The sequence below is a fragment of the Chlamydotis macqueenii genome, chromosome 10, assembly GCF_036417535.1.
Source record: "Chlamydotis macqueenii isolate bChlMac1 chromosome 10, bChlMac1.mat, whole genome shotgun sequence".
NCBI classification, from domain to species: domain Eukaryota; kingdom Metazoa; phylum Chordata; class Aves; order Otidiformes; family Otididae; genus Chlamydotis; species Chlamydotis macqueenii.
In genome coordinates this window covers 16,051,322-16,067,466 of record NC_141565.1, presented here as the reverse complement: position 1 = coordinate 16,067,466, position 16,145 = coordinate 16,051,322, and positions in this window count along the sequence as shown.

The following is a 16,145-nucleotide window of genomic DNA, read 5'->3' as shown; positions in this document are numbered from 1 at the left end:
CTTTTCCTAAGTTAGATGGTTCTGCTCCAGAGGCATATTTGCCGATTAAATTGGACCACGACCGGGTACTCTGGTTATGTCACTGTTATCCAAACGATCTTTTAAAGAACACAGAGTACTTGTTTTTGCAGATACCGCGCTCTCTACATTTAATCACGGACCTTTGTAGCTTGTTATTTCTAGAATTCAGATTATTGCAGCTGAGAAGCCTCTCTGTTCTTGCCAGTGTTTAGTGACATGAAATAAACCTGCATATTAAGAAAAAAAAAGCACAAAACTTGTCAAGTTGCACTGAGGGAGGGAAAGAAAAGGAAAGCATGCTTTGTGGTGATCTGGAAACCCAGTCTGCAGCACAGCTATAAAGGGCAATGTTACAATTTGCTCATATTTTCCATGTAGCCAGAGCTTTATTTCTGAGCATGCTGTTACCCACAGCAGTACCCACGCAAGCGGGGGGTCCCTGGTGAGTGTGGGGTCCCGCAGTGCGGGTGGAGTGCCGATGCATCGCAAGAGAGGGTTTCGTACCCCGAAAAAGGTACAGTGCAAATGTGCCGCAAGAGGGGAAAGGGGGACAAAGAGGAAGGGATTTCGCCCGGCAGCCTGCTGCTCCTTGCTGGGACCAGCCACCAAACCCTGGGTTTGGCCTCGTGTTTTCTCCTCCTGACTCTGCCGTGTGCCACCAGACATCCCCGGGGTTGCTTGCGGCTGGCCCCGAGCTGCTATTGCGGAGCAGGGTGCCTGTCTCCATTTTCCTCCTGCTGCCTCCTCCTCCCTGCAGCGGGGATGCAGATGGAGCCAATGACACAGCCTCTGCAGCCCTCGACGGACTGAAGTGCTCCAAGTTCCTTTTTTAGTAAAATCGCCTTGTCTCGAAAGCGCTGCGGAGCAAAGCCAGTAGGCCCCCGCTGCCCCCCTCCTCCTGCTAGGCGCGGTGGAGGTGCCAGGCCAACGTGCCAGAAATGCTCCTTATCCCCAGAGACGGAGCAGCCTGGGGCCCCGGAGCCCCGGCCCAGAGTCAGGTTTACCCAGAAAGAGCAGCCTGTCCTCCCTGCCCCATCAGGTCCCTCTCTGGTGAGGGCTGGTGGCAGCATTGCTCCTTTGTTCGTTTTAAATGTGGCATCTAAGGAATGGACAGAAACCACCAACTCTTTTTTTTTTTTGGCTTGGGATAACAAATAACTTGCATGCGGCTGTAAAACTCGACACTCAGGGCAGGATTTCACTGGCTGCAGGATGAAAAACTCTGCACAGTGTCACTAATTTCTTCCATAGCTGGTTTTGCCTCTCCTGTGCTGGTCCCAAGCAGCCCACGCTGCTGCTGCTGGGGCACGGCCACGGCGCCAGGAAGGAAAAACGACACTAAGTGGTGATGGGGGCAAGTACCGTTGTCTGTTGCTGAGTTTGGTTCTGCTCCGTTCCCAGTTCTGATATCTTCCAATTTCAGAAAGGGCTTTGACTCTAAATTTTTGCCAGTATTCCACCAAATAAGCAATTTACTTGGCCGGATACCTCCTTCAGGTCAGGTGACAGCTTGGGGTGGGGATGACCGGCATCAAGTTTCCCTCAGTGGAGACACACAAGGAAGGCAGTGGGCAGGGAGCAGAGCAAGGTAAAAGGGGCTTAGGTTGCAGCAGGAGAGTCAGAGAGATGCTGGGAGCTAATGAGCTGCTAACGAGGCTGATAAGGAACTTGTGGAGATAAATAAAGTGAGCAGTAAGCAGAACAGATGGTTAGGGATGGTGTGTGGAGGTCTATAAGGACAGTAAACATGAGGCAGGGATGGAATTAGGGTGAAGAGGACATGGTTGGAGTGAGAGCAGGACATTTGGGGTTGCAGGTAAGAAGGAGCAGACTTGGGTTCACAAGTTTAATGAACTGATTTGTTGTTTATCAGGATGTTGTGTTCTTCAGTGCCTGATTGGAGCTTGATGCTCCTGGTTCAGCCCTGAACCCAGGCAAAGGGTGCCTGTCTCTCCCTAACTTTTCCAGAGACTTTCTGCATCTCTACCAGCATACGGGGCAGATGTCCATCCACATACTGTCTATGTGGCTGCAGGTATGATGCCAAGTGTGAGAGAGGGTCTCTAATTTAGGGAAATTACATGCTGAATGGTGATACAATCCTTGGTGATGTGACAAGGTACTGCTGAGCACCAAGGCAGGCTTTGTCTTTTGTTTGTTTGGGGTTTGTTGGGTTTGTTTTGGTTTTTTTTTTAACTTATTTCTGTAGGTCTCCTGCCACCCTAGGTGGCTCTGCTACAGTGCCAAATCCTGGAATAAGGATGTTATCTGTCACATTCCTTTTCCTCTGTGATCGGAGGTGAGTCTGGGACGTCAGGGTGAGGCAGGAGGGTCCCATGATTGAAGTCTCATACATTTGAATGCTGTCCTGAAGAACTGAATTTGGTTTCCTCAGTTACTCAAACTAAACTCTTTAAAGATGACTGCTTCTGTGTTTTTGGCCAAGGACTGGTTTTTGCAGACATTGTATATTCCCAGTTGCAGTAGATACTAATGAGAGTTGAGTTTTGCATGCACAGTGTAAAGACCTCTGAGAAACAAGTTTTCTGGACGGTTTAGACACCCCAAAATTAGTAAAATTCTTTTTTACTTTACTCTGATTATTTCTCACCCCTCCCAACATGTGACTGAGCTGCAGGAATACTTACGTTGTTTTTTTGGATGACCCAGTAATGAGGAGTATAGAAAACCCATGAGACCGTGAACAATTTTGTCTTATGTGTTCAAGTAACAGGCAGCAAGTAAGGCATAGTGCAATGCCATAAACAGCAAGTTAAAAAAAAAAAAACAAAACAAACAAAATCATTAAAACGTACCTTCTGCTCTGTGCAAATGAGGGGCAGAAAATTCTTAGGAAAACCTTTGGGAATTTAGCTGCTGCTGCTGAACTCCATTTAGTCTAAAGATGGTGTTCATGTAAATCTCTGTATTTTTGCATAGAGCAAGGTCCCATTTTAGCCACTCTACTGACACTGGATCATATTTATTCTGACACTAGGTGTTAAGTTACACTGTGAATAGAACAGTCACTAACTGACAGAGAACTTCCACTTGCCTTGAGGGATGGTGACATTACTGGGCCCTGTATTAGAGGTTGAAGATGGCTGATCAGTTACTTCATCTCTGGACCCTGCTGGGAACTTGAACTGTTAACCTGAATGCTCTTTTTTTTTTTAACGTGCTTTCCACTGAAATGGTTTAAAAGCACCTCTGTTACTGTGAATTCTTGCTTATTTGTCATAAAGGGGGAAAAACACAAAACAGGAATTAACAAGAGGATTTTCTTTGTGACTTCAGACCCTCATTAGGAGGTTTATGATCAGGCTTTGGGAAAGATTTCCTTGAATTATTTTAAGGTTCTAATGATAAAAACCTTGGGGAGGTCATGCACATGGGGATTTAATACCCATTCAGAACCATCTGGCATTAGATTACATGCAAGCAAAGAACAAAATCTGGCAGTAATATTCATCTCCATTAACCCAGAATGCAGGCTGATATGATTATAGCAGAGAAAATACTCTCACTCTTTCACCAGAAAAAACTCTTAATAGATAGACCTGGGCTGAATTGGTTTATAAAACCAAAGACTTCACGAAGTGTGGATTAGCCCTCTCATTGGACACATTTTCTTTGGCTTTTAATATATATTTTCTATCTTTTTAACCTTGACAACTAATATGTTAAGGTATAAAATATTGCCAGGGTGAAAGATTGTGTTTGCAGCTCCTAACTTACTCAGTGCATGCAGTCTTAGTAGTGTAAGCATAATATTGGAGTAGAGCCCACTCATTCTTGGCTTCTACCTCAAGAGCATCACTGAGATCACGGTCCCAGTGATGTCCTCAGCAAAACTCCCACTGGTGTCAGAGGTGACCAGATAACCTCCCCTTGAACCATTTCCCCAAGACCCTGAACCAGCTACATGCTCAAGCACATGCTTGGCCTGAAGCATGCTGATTAGTGAGGGTGTTCAGTGCAAATCCAGTCAAAAGAGTGAAGAACACTGAGGAGATTGTAATTTCTCAGCCAGATTAACTGCCTTTCACCCTAACTGCTGGCCAGGCTCTCTGCAGCCTTCTGTGCTGCTCATTACTTTTTGCATAATTTTCATCTTGTCATTCCTCATCAGCACAATGACTTCTCCAGAGATGGTCTCTCTCTGCCCTCCGAATTTTCTTCTCCTCTTCCTTCCTCTCCCAGCTCAGCGCAGTCAGACAGCTCCTCTCCTCCAGCCAATGTTATGATTCACTTACAACATGGAAAGCAAAACCATATGGAAGACAAGAAAAGGCCATTTATCTCCAAGTCTGTTAAGATGTGAACATCTCACATTAAGGCTTCAGTTCAGCCAGGCTTTGTTGCACATGTAGCTGTCATCAATTTGCACCAGCACAGGAACGGACTCCTGCATCAGCCAAAATGATCCTCTTAGCTTGTCATCTGGTTTGTACTTTGTGTTGCTCTGCATACAAAATATTCAAAGGAAAACAGGGGAAAAAAAAAATAAACACTCATGTCTTTTCTTTTGTGATGAGAAGCCACCTGTGCCAGTTTTCCCCCTGGAGACTGATCTGGTGAAGGAGATTGTTATCATCCCAAGATAGGGCTGTAGTTCAGGAAATGCAATGTGCATAAAGCCTGGCAAAGGGAAGTTTGTTCTGTGTTCACTAATTAGATGCTTCTTCCTCAGTGGCTGAGAGGAGATATTACTTGAAGGATGGGAGACCAGAAGATGGAGTCCCAGTAACGCCAGTCCTGCAGCCAGTTGAGGGGCAGCAAGCACAGCACGTGGTCCAGGACACTGCTCCAAAATGCCCCCGTGCTTCCTTGGCTGAGGAAGACCTCAAGTGTGTAATGAGGTTCTTAATGCTTCTTATCTGACATTATGTCCCTGCTTCCTTTCTGCAATCCCTACCAACAAAATGAAATTACAGCTCGTTTAATTCAGGGTGAAAGCCTCCGTCTTTCACACCTCTGGAGAATTAAGAGAGAGGGAGTCCTCTGAGAAGCGGCTGTGGTAGATGTCCCACAGTGTCTGCTGGTACGCTTCTGCTTGCTTCTCCAAAATTCTCAGTGACGGATTTATGCTGTGCTTGGAAACCAGAACCTGGGACAGCCTGTTCCCAGATTCACGCTAGAAACAAAAACAGCTATGTGAGTGTATTTATATCTGGTTCTTTCTATCTGCAAGGATTTTATTATATCTCTAAAATGGTCCTGAAAGGGAGCAAGAGACTGGCAACCAAAGGAAGTGCTCAAACAAGAACGAAAAGGAGCAAAGGGCAGGAGGCTGCTATAAGACCACGCAAGCGAGAGCAGGCAGTGAATGGCAGGTATCAACGTGGCTGTCAGAAACAGTATGTTTTCCTACAAGGGCTCATCTTTTGAGTAGAAGCTGTTGTCGGATTACACCAGAGTCACTCTGGTCTGAGGTGCATTTTTTAACACGGAGGAAACTTTTTCCCATCTCCAGTTTTGAACTTTGCAGAATGAGTCGCTAAGATAATGACAGGCCTTTAAAATTACTCGTGTTGTGGAGCAGCGAAGCGAGTAATGTGGAGAAAAAAATGCAAGCAATTATGGTTTAAATAAACCTCACCCACCATGTTATTAGAAACTACCTGAGATGAGATTTCAGCAGTGTTTAAATTCATCTTCCAAACAAGATATCCCAGCTCTCCTGTGTGAGAAACTGGGAACCAGAGAGTTTGCAAAGTGTGGGAAATGCTGAGTAATTCCAGACAGGCAATACTGAGCTCTCAGCTGCTTTCTCTGAGTCCTCACAAAGTCCTCATATTCCTGGTTTTGTTGTTACTTTGCCCCTGATACACTGAAGGTCTTTGACTATGCGAGACCCCCGAAGCTGTACTAGACAAGCCAAATGGGGAGGTGGGCAAAAGGGGGAATAAAAAAAAAAAGAAAAAATGACTGAAAGGATAATGTGATGTTTGTGATGATTAGAAAAAGCCCATACTAACTCCTTGCTATCTACCAATTTGGGACTCATCTGAGAGTAAACATTTTCCATATCGCATGGCCACAGCCATTCTGAAGAAGCCAGGGTGCTTTGCCAGCTTTGCTTACGTAGGCAAAACTATTGCCATCTTTCAATCACTGCTCTTGGAGAACTGCTCGAATGATCCCATTTCAAATTATTCCAGCTGTTCTCCACTCCCTCAGAGTTATCATCAGAAGGTAGTTGCTTACACTGCGATTACTTCAATGATATCAAAGGGTGTGGAAGAAGGCTGCTAACTGGTTAAACCCTCAAGGTACAAAGATATAAATAGCCCTGGAGCAGTGAGAGTAGATCCAAATCTGCAGTCTAATGTCATCTTAGGATGAAAACATTATATGTAGACTGATTCCACTAGAGAAGAGTGATTGAACTTTCCTGTTAGGCTGAGCAGCAGGGCTTGTTTTGATTGAGAAAGCTCCTTGTCAGATAGTGCAGCGTATTATCAATTCAGCAAGCCACCTGCCAATCCCGAGCCAGGAGCAACAGCAGCAAGAACTTGGTCTGGGATGAGTAATGATTTTAGAGAAATTACTGTACTTTTACTTATATAAATAAATAAAGTAGCACCTATCCACATTTCCTTTGCCAAAAGCTAAAATGCTTTTAAGGTCCAGGCAAAAGACAAAAATTGTGATAAGCAGCTGAAATTCATCAACTGAGGGTTCACTAGAAAAATAAGCCTATCCTACCCAATACGGTCATGGCAGAGGGGAAACGTCAGGGCTGGGAGAGATGAAAATTGCAGCATTGCCCATTTTCAGGCTCTTTGCGTACTCGGGAGCGACATCCCTCATCTCACTGCTCTGGCGACAGTTCATTCTCTGTCTTCCAGCACAACTGCAACTGGCAAACCAGTCAGCTGCTCTTAAATGGCCATCCTTTGTTTTGATGCATCTTACTGTATACCTCCACACTTCGCTCTCTGTAGGGATTACTTAAGGTTTTTTTTAGTCCTATGCTGTGTCTCTTGAACGCAACACAAACCAGCCACTTGCAGAGGCTTGACAGCACTATCACTCTGTGATAAACTTGGTTTTAAAGTGAAGGCTGTCTTAAGGGAAGAGTTGGGGGGAAAAGCACAAAAACTAAACCAAGTTTCCCTTCAGAATACCAACCCGTGAGTGCGGACTTGCACAGCTGTTCCCAAAGGCAGGATCGGAGCACCGCATGTAAGGAGTGCTTCTGCAGGACCACACAAGTTTAATGCTATTCTTAAATCCTAGCCTCGCAACTGGGAAACTCCTGCCAAGTTGTTTGAGACAGTGGCACCTGGGAAGTATTATATGAATCTGTATTGCATCATGAGAACCCTATTTGCACTTAATTACACATCTCCCTCCCTCCCTCTCAATATAACAAACGAGACAGATGCTGCATCTACAAAGTGAGAAAGAAACACAGTTTTTAAGTGGAATCTGACAGCCAGAAGCCTAAGAACCGGCTTCAGACAAGATCCCAGCAATGAAGATCCGGACAGCATTGAACAGTTCAGACCAGCGAATTTTGGTGCTGTCTATAGCAGTGATTCCCTGTGTCCCAATGGAGTTGGGATTTGAACAGGTTGTCTTACACTCCTGCTTCCTTATGCTGAAATGTTGGTGGGGAGGTCTTGACCTCCCTTCTCGCCCTTGGTGCCTCTCTGTGAGCCCATCTCTCTGCCAAAAGTCTGGACTTTGTCTTCCCAGCCCTCCAGGCAGGTGTTTTGTATGGTACTCATCATAACACCCTTACCCAAAGCGTGTCAAGATTCCTTGTAAGGATCACTCTAGCTCTCTATTTGGGGCAGTAGGTTGACAGGCACCAACTGGGCTCGTGGATCTTCTCATGCAGACTGCTCTTCCTGAGATGGGTGATGCGGAGGCAGGGAAGCCTCACACCGGCTTTGCTGGCCAGGGGCACGTAACAGCAGCATCACCGCATTGTGTTTAACAGGAGCAGATCCCCTGTCAACAGACACAGCTGGTAGGTGGGCACAGATCCATTGCCAGCTAGCACCCATCTGAGGTCTGCTGTGTTTACTGGAAAGGCTGGAAGACAAGATATTTCTGTTTCGTAGAGGTGTACTTACAACAAATGTGCAAATCTTTTTAAAGCAATTCATTGGAAGTATGGGTCTCCAGGAGCATCACGGACATGTTGTGTGTACTTAGGGGCTTTACTCTTTTATCCTCCCCTCATTTACAAGTCAAATCCTCCATCCCCTGCCATGTAATCCAAGACAGGAAATACCTTTTCTGTTTACATCAGGCCATGGTAATGCAGTCATTAATCTGGCACAAGCCTGGGGTGATCCTCTTCCCACTGCCCTTTTCCCACCAGCTCCCTCACGCTGGCTCTGCAATTCATGGATTGAGGCTGTAATTCTGTAGGTTCTTTAAAGAAGTCTCAGAAGGTGTGATGGAAAAGCATGTTTATCAGATGTGATATAGTTGAGTGAATAAAGTGAATGGTCCTCTACTTGTAGAAAACGCAAATTTAGCAAGGAAAGTTTCAGTTTACCTGGTGCAACAATTGTGTAGATAGTGATAATTGTTTTGGCTGAGAAGTGGGGGTTCCTCCATATTTTGTACTGACTGTTCATCTGCATGGAGCCCACTTGACACACAGTTTAAGTTACTGCAGATCGCAAGCTGCCTCTGCACAGCTCCTCCATATGATGGCTTTTGGTACAAAACAGAGGACCTTTTGTGGTTTCACTTTAAAACTTTTCTGATTAAATCTGTCACTTATTTAGGCACATTCTGGATTGCAAAACAAGAGAAGGAAAACATATGCGAGCAAAGCCACACTTTGACACTCTTCAAAATTTCCCGCATCTTTTCAGATGGTGGGTAAGTTAATTCCATAAATAAGTCATTAACACTTTTTCATATACTTTAATTTTAACATGTATTAAGGCTCCAAGCAGACATCAGGATGCTTAAAAAACCAAACAAAAAAGCCAAACAACCCCCCTTGCCAACCGAAAGCTTAGCTTTCCTGTTTACTTTGACGTGTGGTTTAATTTTCTTCTAAATACACCCAGGCTAGTTGGTGTCCTGCCTATTTGACACACTCAGAAAGCAGACATGTCTAGCTTTGCATCTGAACGGTGAGTCATTATTGCAATTAATGGTTTATATGCTGAGAAACACAGTGTCTTTCTATAACACAAAACACTGTTTATAATGCAATGCATATTGGATACTATTAGGTGAAAAAAAAATGTTTCTTTTACTACAATTGTAATGGATTTCTTCTCTGTAAAGTCCTAGGAAGTTATCCCACACTCTGTTTTAAATGTGTTTCCATTTTAATGAAGTGTCTAGTTCAATGATGTGCCTGTTTTAAGGATGTGTGAATCCCAGTCAGAAAAAGCTACTTTACACAAGGATGAGAAGAGGGTGTTTTTCCTCCCAGATCTTCAGGAGCTGTGTCCTGCGACCAAGTTCCCCTGCGAGGCAATAGCTCAGATTTCCTTCTGTACTGGAAAAAGCACTATGAAGATGATCTCATGGGTATCGCTGCTTTTCAGCTCTCTCCAGAATACGGTAAACTGGACAGTAGGTGGAAGTTTCCATGATTAAATTCCTTTCAGAATTGGGAAACTGATATTCATTCACATTCAAGGCTTTTTAATCTGATTGTGTGTCATCTGGCTATTTAATTATTCAATAAGCTGTGCTAGCCAAGGAATGTAAAGTGGAACTGCTATAAAATAGCTGTGGTATGAGATGGTCCCTATAATTGATGTTGCTTTTGCTCAAACTTTCTCACAACTTTTTGGCATTGAATTAATTCTGTTCTTCACATTAATAAGCAGGTAGCATTCAGCAGTGCAAGGTCTCGCCTTGTATTATGGATATTTCTCTTTGTGAGGGGTAGGACCTGCTATACTTCAGAGTGAGTTTAATTCAGCTGCTACATGGGCAAGCACTTGTCAGAAAGAAGGCTATTTTAGTGGCTTAAAAAAAAATAATTGAAACTTGGTGAAGAACTGTTTGGATCCTGCGGGAGCTGGAAGGTTGGAAGTGTCTGTCTCTGCAGGGCTCTGTTGGACGTCACTTCTCGTTACACATGTGCCTAAACATTTTGTGGTGCTGGGCCCTCAAAGCATGCAGAAACACCCACGCACTTCCAGAGACTATGCAGGGACAAAAAACACTTTCCGTTTATCCCCTGGAGAAACCCTCTCTGTCTTTGCCCCACCGAGAAGCGTAACCTCAGCAGCAAAGACATTATTGCCGGGATGACAGGGCAGACATGGTAGAGCTGCTGGCGTGGGTGGAACAGACCATCATGTGCCCGCCGTGGAGCATCTGAAGGTGGTGGGTTTTCCTTTGGCTGCAGGACATGTTTCCTGAGGCAGCTGAAGGATTCCTGAACTCATATTTTATTAGTGTTATTCCAGTCAGAGTCTGCAGGCATCTCATCCCCAATCAGATGCACAGCGCTGGAGCAAAGCAAGGAGCGTTTTTAGAATGTACACTCATTTCTTAAAGCAGGAATAAAATGTTAGCTTCCTCTGATCTAGGAGGAAAATATATTAGATGTGCATGAGCATGTGTGTTGCTCTAAGAACAGGCAAGAAAATTAACTGTGACTCTTACTCATGCTGCAGGTGTGAGGGAGGATTGACAGCAGCTGATTCCTACCTGGATATTCTGATTGAACAACAAAATGGGTTAGGTCAGGGTTTTCCTCGCTCATGCTCTTTCCAGGTTGCTCAGTAAGAGCTGGCCTGCAGCCCTGTGCTCTCCACCGCAGTGTCAAGGATGGAGGTGGAGGTTTTGCTGTCCTGCGCAGCTCAGCAAGCTGGGGACTGTTTGCCCGGCCAGCAGGAAAGGGAAAGTCCCATGACATAGGGCTGTTTAATGAGAACCTCATCACAAACCAAACCCTGAGTCCTGCTTAAAAAGATATGATTCATCCGCTTGCTTGAATTTGTTCTTTCTATTGTCTCAGACAGATTGCTTGTGCCATCAGGCATGCAGGCGATGCCTGGAAGGAAGAATGCTCCTCGACTGTCTAAAGCCCTTGTTTGCTCCCTGCGTGACACGCTCACTTCTGCAGGGCGTTCAACTGATGCAGCACTTCCAGCCCAGCCTGAAACCTCCAATCTCCATCGCTGATGAGTGAGATGAGTGCAGTTTTGCTGAAGCAGATCCACGTATGCCAAGCCGGCCGTACTGCTCCACAGCGGCAGTGCAGGTGGTGACACTGGGAGGCATCATGCCACGTTCAGCCCCAGCATCAGCCCCGCTTCACCAGGAGCCAAGAGAGCCTGAACTGGACCAAAAATCACTCGACCTTGAGCATTTCCAGGGAATACTCTGTGTCCCCACTCAGTTTCTGCCTGCCTGCTGGCCAGTGCAATCTGTGAGTTGTAACTCCAGCCTACATTGACTTGAAGAGGGATTTGTCTAAAGTTTATGTCAACTTTTTGAGTATATCTAGGTGAAGTTTCCTTTTTTTATTTGAAATAAAAGAAAAATGTGTGCATTGAAAGATGCAAAAGACATTCAAGAAATGCACAGATCATTGTTTCAGGCTGAGCAGTGGGACTGAGTTAAACCATTGATAGCATCTGTTTTCATTTTTGAGTGGTTTAAAATTGTATAGTTACACTAAAAAAAAAAATTGAGTAAGGAGATCTTTCCTAGGTAGCTTCCAATTTTTTCCTTTGTCTTCTCTATCAGTATTGCTATGCTATGCCAAACATCAGTGCAGTTGTGTGACTACAGCGAGACACACTTAGCCAGATAAACCAATGCTTTCTCATAATGCTGCAAAAAATCTAGACAAATAAATACATTCAGGGACAATTTGTCCAACAAGAATCTATAGCACAGAGGGGATTCTGGAGTCATCTTCAAAGTGTATGCTGATGTTTTTAAAATGACCTATGAATGTCTCTCTAGTTTGTTAAGAGTCCAGAGGGGTTTTCAATATGATAGATTTGGGTTATTAAATTACTGTTGGAAATGTGGAGCTGACCTCCAGTGGCAAATATTTCTGCGAAAACATTGGGAAACGTTTCATTTGGTGAACTTTCCTCTATGGTTCCTTTTCTAAAATCAAAATAAACAATAGAAATATATTGGACGAGATAAGAAAACAAAGTAAGCCTATTTTGTTGCATTTTCTGATAAGCCGTACAGTCTAACTGCTAACAAATGTTGGACACATATGCTTTTAGCAGATATCCTAAGTCCAAAATGCCTTTGAACTTGCACGTAAAACAGGATGAAATTACCATCCCTCTTCTGCTGGTTTTGACCAGAGCTGGTGAGAAACATCCCCCAGTACCAGCACTTCGTTGCGCAACGCTGACCAACAAAAAACTGCCGGATTCAGTAACGCTGTGATGGGAAGAAGTTCATGGGGATGGACTTTCGGCTCAGAAAGTTGGGGTGAGTGGCAGGGGGGCGATGAGAGAGGTGGGCACCCAGAGCTGTGAAACTTCCCCAAAGTGCCCCTGGTTTGGGACCTGCACAGGGGTCTCCTGGCTGTCATCCTGATGATCAGATTATACTGGCAGGAGCTTTAATCTGGGGAATGCTTCGCTCTTTATACAAATTAAGCAGTTCCAGCAGGAGGGAGGAAAAAAACGAGCCTGCAATGAGCAGAAAAAGGACTTGAACCTGATCCTCTTGCACTAAGATGAGTACTCACATGCATAATTTTTAAATGAAAAAGACTATTTTGATTTTGATCATTAATAAATCCAGCCCATAGAGTTCAGATGATGGATTTCTCAGCACTTTCAGGCTCTTTACAGAGTATTTTAATTCAGCCCTTTAGTAACAGCCTCAAAATTTAAGGCATTTTCCTTTGTGTTCTCCAAATGACCTCTTAAATTTCCAGACTCGGGGCACTAGAATAAAATCTCTACAGACTCTGTTGCCCTAGTGCATGTGACATTTGTTTGACATTAATACCCTGCGACCAGATCCCCATCTGAAAAGCTGGCTGTCTCCAGCAGTGCTTAACCTCTCCAGCACCTTGTGCTGGAGAAACCCAGACTGATTGTTGATCCTGTAACCATCTCTGTATCCCATGGGTACCCTTCAAGGCAAAATCCTGTATCTGGCATTTTTCCTAGGCAGAAGGGCCCCAAGGTCCAGTTCCTTAAACCCAGACCCTCATGCTAGAGTAGTTACATGCCTCCAGTCATTTTGTGAAAGTGCATTAACTCAAAAAAAAAGAAAAAAAATCAGATAAAAAAGCAAAGGGACACTGGGATAGCAGAGGGATGTTTTAAGCACAGAAAATGTTATTTTTAAACAGCTTGGGAGGGTTAAATCAACAAAAGCCTAAACTCCTCCCTACGGACCCCATTCCCATCTCCCTGGAAGCATGAGGTCTGGACAGTGTCCCCAGGCCAGATCGCGCATCCTGCTTCCGAGCTGTGGCTCCTCAGACGTGCCCGTGGAGTGGCTGATGGCAGCCTGGCCCCTTTTCACACTTGGTTTCTGGAGTTATGGCTCAGTCCAAGTCATCCAGCAGCAGTCTTTCCACTAGATACCAAGCTCCACAAAAAAAAAAAAAAACAAACTTCTGTGATATTTCACGTTAGCACAGTGCAAAAAAAAAAAAAAAATGGAAGGCCAGATCAGGAAATACAGATGACAATGCAAAATAATGGTTATAATGCAGAATAACAATTACAATGTAAAATAAAGCTTGGAAGGAGGGGAAAAAACCAAGGTCTGCTAAACAAAGCTAAGATCACTGTTATCTGCACTGTATTTTCTAGTAGTGGGAAATACTGAGATAATTCTAAAAACAAAATAATGAAACATGACCCTGGTCAGATCTCTGAATCCTGGTGTTCCTGATGTGTGGGAAGCAGCACTGCATCTCTGTCATGCACCCAAAGGCCATTTCTTTGCAGCAAGGTAACCAGCAGTTTTGTGATCATGGATTTAAGCCGAAACAAAGTACTACCATTCCGCAGATGCAAGCAGAATATACTGACGCGTATGAGGCACTGTGTTTTACAGTCACGTAACTGCTTTCTGTTCACTCCAGGAAAACACGCAATTTGCTCATTGTTTTGCCATGTGCTGCATAGCATTAGGAGGAGTGATCATTGATAAAATGGTAATAACTGGGGAAAAGTGCAGCTCTGCTTTCTCGCTTCAGCTTGCCAAGATCTGGGGAGCTGACTAAGCACCGTCCAGGCTGGGAGTGGACAGAGAGCAGATCTGATTATCTTATATATTGAGTGGAAATACCCCACGGGGAGCCACAATCTGAAACGAGCTCAAGCGGTTTGGCACATAATGTGATATAACCTTCACATCAATAGCATTACCCATGAGATGCAAAACAAAGGCCATGCTATTGTATAAAATCTTTCTTCCCTCTGGGCAGAAATGGATCTTGCTTCCTCACCACTTGCCAGCTACCCAAGTTGTTTAGTAACTGTTTAACTTCGTGCTGATGAATGAACGGTAAAACCAAACCAGAGCTGCAGAACACAGTTCAAACGGCAAGATAAAAAGGATGGATAATGCACGGATAGCAGTGTCCAGGAGCGAAATGTGAAAACGCTGATAAATGAGAACTAAGTTTCTAAATGGCAAGGAAAGCAGCACACGGAATGGATAACAATTGAAGTGAAACACGGGGTGGTAGCACTATGTGACCTTGCTTGCCATGTGTTGCTGATTTTCTGAACGTTTGAGGGCAAATTTTCAGGTTTGTCATTCTGCACCACTGATGGAAGTATTACCCTTTCTGCTTCAGAGCCAGCCTAGATGTCCAAACTTTTGGCCACACTGCCAGCCTCAACAGAGATGGGTCAGCCCTTTGAAGCGTGCGTAGATTGGGCTTTATAAAGTTGGTGAGACTTCTAGGATTTTTCCTAGTCGCTTCTACTAATTTTCTACTGCAGTTTAAATTTATCTTGAATTTAGTGCACGTTCTTACCAGTTTTGATCTGGAAGAATTTATCTTCTTAATAGAGAAGGCTAAAGGAAGTTAGCACCTATGTAGCAGAAAGGGCTGTCTGCAGGGGGGCGAAGGCGCCTGATGGGTTCAGGACATGCTCTATGAGGGATGGGTGAAATAAACTTTTCCATTTTAGAAGTCATATGTTTAGAACACTGAGAAGTGTATTAATGTTCCACTCTGTGGATTTCTGAGCCTGGTAGCAGCAGAAGGTGAGGACTCATTGGCTCATAGTTGTGATGACTGATGTTATGCATGAGCTCTTTTTGTCCAGCAGAGAAGAAAATTGGGTCATTTTATGATCATCTATACCCTGATGGAGCTGTGACTGTCCACGTGGCACAGCAGCTTCTTCTGCAGGCCATGCTGGGGATGTCAGTGGGGCTGCTTGTTGGGTACAGGACAATTCAAAATGACCTGTAACAAGAAGTAATCCAGAGACCTGGGACCTTTCTGTGTTATATCATGTTTCATTGAGTCACACATTCAGAGTTTGAAGATGAGAGGGGACCGTTAGATCACCCATAGTAGCCTCCTCATACCTCGGGCTGTTTAACCTCACCCCTCCATCCCTGTGCTAAGTAGGAAATCTGTATTTGGCTTCTACATGTCTTCCAGGAAGGCATCCGGTCTGGATTTAAAGATACCAGGAGACAGATGATCCATCACTTCATTGGGTAGTTCATTTCAAAGGTTAATCCTCCTCACTCTGGCAATGCAATGCCTTATTTCTCATCTGAATTTGTCTGGCTTCAGTCCCTACCCAGCCATTCTTGCTGTCTTCCTTCATTATGAAACAGCTTTTATGTGCTTTGGTATTTTCTCCCCAAAGTTTCTTCTGGCCTACAGTCCAAGCATTTCTAAATCTCCTTCAAAAGCACAAGCTCTCTAGGTGCCTGCTGATCAAGCTTTTCCCTAGAGCTCAGGCGACAGCGCCCTCCTCTCCAGGGAAACACCTCCTGCCTTTCTATGTCTTTCAGAAGTCAAACACCAGCATTGTCCATGGTGTTGCAGCACTGCCCTCCCTGCTCCCACCTACCCAGGAAAGTCTGTGCCCTCCTGGCAGAGCATCTCCGGACCATGCAAGCTCCCTTTTGCCATAGCATCCAGTCCCTGCATTGGATTTGGCCATGGTAAAGCTCTTTTTATCTCACCAAAGCAAGTA